General features: G+C 35.0%; 1 non-coding gene across 1 annotated transcript; it reads left to right on the forward strand.

The window, feature by feature from the left end:
- Positions 1-4,299: 4,299 nt before the first annotated feature.
- On the forward strand, positions 4,300-4,370 carry trnag-gcc (transfer RNA glycine (anticodon GCC)). The gene has a single exon. It is a non-coding gene; the product is annotated as a tRNA-Gly (tRNA).
- The last annotated feature ends 2,069 nt before the right edge of the window (positions 4,371-6,439 follow it).

Genomic DNA, 6,439 nt, shown 5'->3' on the forward strand with positions numbered 1-6,439 from the left:
AAAAGTACATGTGAAAATCATTCAGTTTTAGGATCTGAAATTGTGCAGTAGTTTTGAAAAAAATCATTCTGTCATATTTTTTAATAATGTCCTTCTGGGCTCATTTACTTTTTTTCAATTCTTGATAGTTTTACCTGAGCTCCACAAAAAATGTCAGACTTAAACATCCTACAAAGAAATGAAAAAAAAAGGAATGATTGAAAAAAGTTATGTTAAATATAATGCTATGCAATTTCAGTTATAGCTATTCTGAAACAAAACAACATTTATTTTTTTCTAAAATGTGTCACTATCTTTATACAGGAATCATACAACAGTTACCCCAGCTGGGACAACAAGGTATATCTTTTTTTTTTTTTTATCTGTGCACTTAAAACTATACTTTACATAAACATAACTTGAATCCATAATATGCCAGTCAATAAAGTCAACTGCCCTGTCATATAGCTGCTATATCATAAAAGATTAGAATTTTAGGGCATGTCAATCTGCAATCAGAATTTGTCCTTTTCAAGTGCAGAAACCAAACAGTTACCAACACTGTATCAAAAATCACCGTCTAATACATATTTCATTTAGTTAGTGCTTACAGATCACCAACATACAATATGCATACGCAAGATCAAAAGATCATTTCAAAGAGAAATGACTGACTCTAGCTTGATGGTCTTCTAATTAGAATAGACGCCCAAACACAGAAAGGTTATTTGTACAACAAGTTAAATAATTATGATTTTTCAGTAGTACAGCTTCATAACAGTTTACCTTTTTTCACTCCATCGTGGTGTGCTTCAATGACTCCATGGCCGGACAGAATAAAAGTTGCTACACTTAAATATGTAGATCATAACAATTAAAACACAAGAACACACACACACACACACACACACACAAATAGATACAATTTTTCCTTTTTATTTTGTAATATCTTTACAATTCCTAGTGGAAAAGTTAAGATAACTAACATTTAAAAAAAACTTGCTTAAAAAATAAGAAAGACATGGTGGTAGTGCACATGTATTGATGATTTTTTGTTGTCACAGGACTCCTACAACAACCACTGACAGGTAAAATATTTAACATATTTTTGTAAACACTGAGTAAATATTGCCTACAGACAAATTCCCTTTCAATTAAAAATATTACATTGATTTCTAATCTCTAAGATCAAAAACGCCACTTTGTCCTGTAGTTTAGTAAAACACGTGTTTATGTGTGTCTAGAGTTTAACACTTAGAAAGTCTTAGAAAGTCTAAAACATTGTACTTTATGCAAGCTATTGTCACTAATTTTTCAATGAAAAAAAAATTATGTTTAAAAAATTTCTTCCATCTCTTGTCCTTGCCGTGATTCCGGCTAAGTTAATATTATTTCACTGTTTGCTTGTCCTACACCAACTTCAATATGATCAAATCAGAAACAAAGAAAAACACAAAAAAATCCATTTCTTACTATCACGTTGTAATTTCTTTGAAATTACCATGCAAAATGACCATATTTACCATGACATGTCTAATGAACTTGAACATGCAAGTATTACTGACAAACTTGCAAGTTATCTGTCTTACTTATCCATAAATCTTTAACATTTGTCCTTTAATTACAAGTCATTAAAGTTCTAATTCTCTAATCTCCAATATAAAAAGATGCACTTGGTACTTTTGTTTAGTTAAATGTGTTTGTTAGTTTCTTTGTCTGTTTCCTTATTTGTGTGTGCCTGATCATACCTATATCTAGAAACTATCATTATATACCTATGAATGAATGTTTGTACATTACAATACCTACTATTACAATTGATTTGAACATGCATGTGGATATTTTTTGTAGCTCTTCTACCAGTGTGGTCCCCTGTGCACTGATCCTCCTAATGGCTTTGGCTCCAGTGTTTTACGGATAAATCTAGTGTTGTGGAATCACGCCCTTATTCAGTCTGCTAGTAAATCTCTTTCTACTGTCGATTTTAGTGTGGATTTTGAATACAACAATTTTGAAAGGAAAGCTACTGTTTTTTTTCCCTCAGCACTTGACTCTTCTTTGTAAAATGAAATGGAAAATGCTTATATATCATTTTAGAGTACATGCCCACAGATTGCTGAATTTAACCATTTTGCACAGGATTGCTCAAATGCTACTATTGTTATAAATTATTATTATGATTTAACTTTGATTATTATTATGATTACTGTTATCTTCATTAATTATTATTATTATTATTATTATTATTATTATTATTATTATTATTATTATTGTTACTACTACCTCTGTTTTTGCTGTTGTTGTCGTTGTTGTTGTTGCTGGTAGTAGTAGTAGTACTGGTAGTAGTAGTACATTCATCAGGAATTATTTTGACTGTTCCTTTATTCAGCTCAGGCACATTTTATTTTTGGGATCTAGAGTACTGTACCAGACTGGGAGAGAAAGACAATTCTCTGTGCATTGTTTTCCTTCTCTCATGACTGTATTGAACTTAAACATGTGTTACCAATGCTCTAAAGCATAAGTAAAAAAAAGCAGATTTTCATGCACTAATACAGATCATATTATAGAATAGCCAAAGACAGAAGCTGTTTTTGTGTGTGTGTGTGTTTATACATGTTATTTCTTATATTTAAAAAAAATGACAAGTACATTTTTGAGCCAAACATGGCGTGAAATATTTGAACTTGGGCTTGTTACATCCCTGGTTGCCAGGGGCTTGGTAGCATCATCGGGGTTCAGATCTTTCAGACACATGATGCATGTCACAGACTGAAGGGGATTCTGGATGCATGTGCAGGTTAGCTTAGTTTCATTTGAACAAAACAGGAGTAAGCAAAAGACTTCCGGACATGATTATAGCCAACTCAAACTTAGCATTCACAATGCAATGTTAACAATTCCACACAAAGACAAGGACGTAAACTGAGTATTTACACAAACTGAGACAAGACTACAGTAACTATACCGGATGCAACTAATGATTGAACTAACAAGGTGAAGCAAAGGAAACCAGGGAGTGAATATACAGCTCAATATAAAAATCGCCAGGAAAGGAGGAGGAGAGACCCAGCTTGTGACAATGCATCACCTGCTTCTCAAAAAATTTGGTTAACTCTTCTGCAAGGGATGTAATATGACAATCCATGAAATTTAACTAAGGCTCAAAGAGTTATTACTTTCCGCTCTGTAGTAACTGGGGGGAGAAATCACAATAGGTCTTGTGTACTTTGGCCAAGACATGAGCATAGTGGGGATGATAGGCCCCTGGGTGTAGAGGTAACTCCTCTCGTTGATGCCGTGATGTCCTGGAGCACAGGCTAAGGCATTTAGTAGGATCCCGTCATGAATAAATATGGATTAGAAATAGTGACTGCTTCATGTGAAACTTAAATAAGGATGAACAAGTGCAGAAATAGGTGATAGAAATTGTATGAGTATGCTCCAATTATAAGGTGAGATTCTCATAAAAAAAAAAAACAATCAAACAAAGGAACAAATATGCGTTGTCAGAGATGGATTTTCCTTTATATAATTCATGTGTGACCAAAAGGTGGCGGTGGAGAGAAAAAAAGGAGATGAGAAGAGAAATTGAAACCAAAAGTTATTGCAAACTTGACTTTTACTGTTTTATCAGCGTAACACTCATGTAAAGACCATGCACTAATCCATCTTGAAGGAATGTATGAATGAATGAATGAATGAGTGAATGTAATAAAAATAATAATTAATATGCAATTGATTAGAACCCATATTATTTTGAGTTATTTCATTTGTTTTGGTGAGCACATAAATATCTTCTTATTCTGAATTACAGCAATAGTCTGTTCTTTTACAGTCTCTAAAGTGTACATTGTGAGTGCACAAGTGGCACAAGCAGCCTACATATGCCTCCAGCCCAACTATTTAACAGCAACTAAGTTATCAGTGTACTTGTTCTTGCTGAAATAATACACAGAAACCTGAAACTGAGTTGCTCTGCTGTTTTTTTGTATCGTTGCGTTTAAGAGGAACAGAGGACTGCAGGGGAGGTAAGGCGAGGCTGCGTGCTTGGCAAATTATCCTGAGGTGAAATAGAGGTGGGATAATTGTATTTCGTAAGGCTACTACAAGCTGGTGCGGTGTGAAAAACAGAAAACAAATTTGCCATATATCATTACAGCCCACCCTGAAAATTTTCAATAGATATCAATAGGGAAATTTTAGCTTCTCCAAGGTGGAGATACTAAAAATGTCGCATCTTGGAGGTCACAGCACTAACAGCTGCGTCAGATCCTTCCCTGATCTTCAAGGTCATTGGCTTCAGTTGCTTTTTCTGTTGCATTGGTGGTTCCGTGGTAGAATTCTTGCCTGCCACGCGGGAGGCCTTGGTTCGATTCCCGGCCAATGCATCAAGTTTGGGTTTTTGTGTGTTAGCAAAACTGACACTGGAGGGTTACGTAGAGAGTGTCATAGTTTGAAGCATATGGCCACTGACCAAGCTACCGTATTTGGTTAGTTGGGAATGAGGACATCTTGGTATGGCATACTTTGTCTACCTTACAAGAAAAGTATCTACACTTTAATATTTACATTATATGAATCTTGCATATAAAAGATCAACAGATATGCCAGAAATGGCTTCATAACATTTCATGTTGGATAATAGCAGAACATGTAATATTGGACAATTAGGACAAGAAAAGAACAATCTAACCAACACCTTTTTTCAAAGTTTGTACCATAATAATCTCCAAATCAGCTTTAAAACAAATTCAGGATTAACATTAATAAAACCCTGCCAACTAAGTACTTCACACATCATTCAGCAACTATGTTCCAACAAACAAAAAATGCAACCCTTTGAGCTTTAACTGAAACATGTTGCTTAAAATGCCTGTAACATTAGATATTTAAAAGGAAGTAAACAACAGTCTATACATTTGGCGTCGTTATTAGCCTGCCGCTTAATACCAGAAATCTGTCATCATTTTCATAATTTTTGATAGCGATTTTAATAGGAAAATTAAGAATTTGTTTTAATATCAGAAATGTTCCAGCTGCCTTGATAGTTTCCTTTTATATTCATGTGTTCATGTATGTTCTGTGTTGCTCTGACTATCATGACTGTGGGTGTAATTCCTTTTTTGGACCATAGGGGTCCTCAGTCTTTTGTTTTGTCCCTGTCACATGTTCAGTTTCCCTGTTCATTATTGATACCATCTGTGTCTTGTCTTGTCTGTCTATTTAAACCATGGTCTTTTGTTCACCCGTTGCTTTGTCTTTGAGCCATTTACCCCTGTATTCTTGAGTCCTGCTTCAAGTAAGATTTCTGAGTTCTTGTCTTTGTTGGACTGTGTTGTGTTTTTGCTTTTTGGAGAAGTTTTTTTTTTTTTGCCTTTCTGGATGGTGCCTGTTTTCTCTTTTGACTTGTTTTGCTTGTTTTTTTGAAAAGGCTTTTTGCCTAAGTTTTTCCCCCTGATTGATGTCTTTTCCTATTTCTCTTTTGGACTGAGCTGTATTCTTTTTGTCTGGACTTTTGAGATTTTGTGTTCCATTAAAAAACCCTTTTTTGAAATCTACCCCATCTCCCGTGTTTGCCTCTGCAACTGGGTTCACCCCAGTCCTGGGTGGAGTGTTCATTAGCTGTTAGTCTTCCGTCCTGGCAACCTGGGTTTGAAGCCCACCTGGTCCAGCCTCGTGACACTGACCTTGGCTACCAGTTCTTTCTTCAAGAAGTTGTAGTGGTTTTTTTTTTCCTCAAGGGGAATTTGTAGTGATATAACACTTGTATAAAACAAAAATAAAAAAAATGTTAGCACCCCAAACACCATTGTGTTTACTGACAACAAGTGAAAATGAAAGTGGCTTGAAATTTATTGTGTGAGATTGTTAGCAGTGACAAACTACAGAAAATAAGCAAAGAACATGCGTAACTGTTTGTCTGGTCATCCTTACATGTTCTGGGCCCTGTGAGGTCTCCACAATGAAACAGGGAGAAATCTTGCCTCAAAAGCTTACCATATTTCCACACTCTTCATCTCTTTCTCCACAAGAGAGCACAATATTGTGGTCTGAATATCTCTCTAATGTAAGTTATAGAACTGTTGCAGACACTCTTTGAAATTTATGTTTGTTTATTCAAAATCATATCACATAAGTATAAAGTACAGCTTAATGTAATTGGCAGTTTGTGGAGATTAATTCAAACTTTTTGTGCATTTACACATATGGAAACACAGAAATATACATAGAGGGCTTTATCATGTTAATTGATCAGACCATTTTCAACTCAATGAGACGATGTCTGTCTAATTTGCATGCATGTCATCAACATGAATGTGTGAATTGTATTGTTTTCCGAATACACATTTTGTTGGCATGATGACTTATGTTGCTGATGTTTTACATTGTGTCAAATCAGTATTCACAGGAGGTGATTTGGAGACGGTGACTGGAGGGGAACAATGGAAACTCTCAA

This window comes from Chanos chanos, chromosome 9 (genome assembly GCF_902362185.1).
Source record: "Chanos chanos chromosome 9, fChaCha1.1, whole genome shotgun sequence".
Taxonomy (NCBI): domain Eukaryota; kingdom Metazoa; phylum Chordata; class Actinopteri; order Gonorynchiformes; family Chanidae; genus Chanos; species Chanos chanos.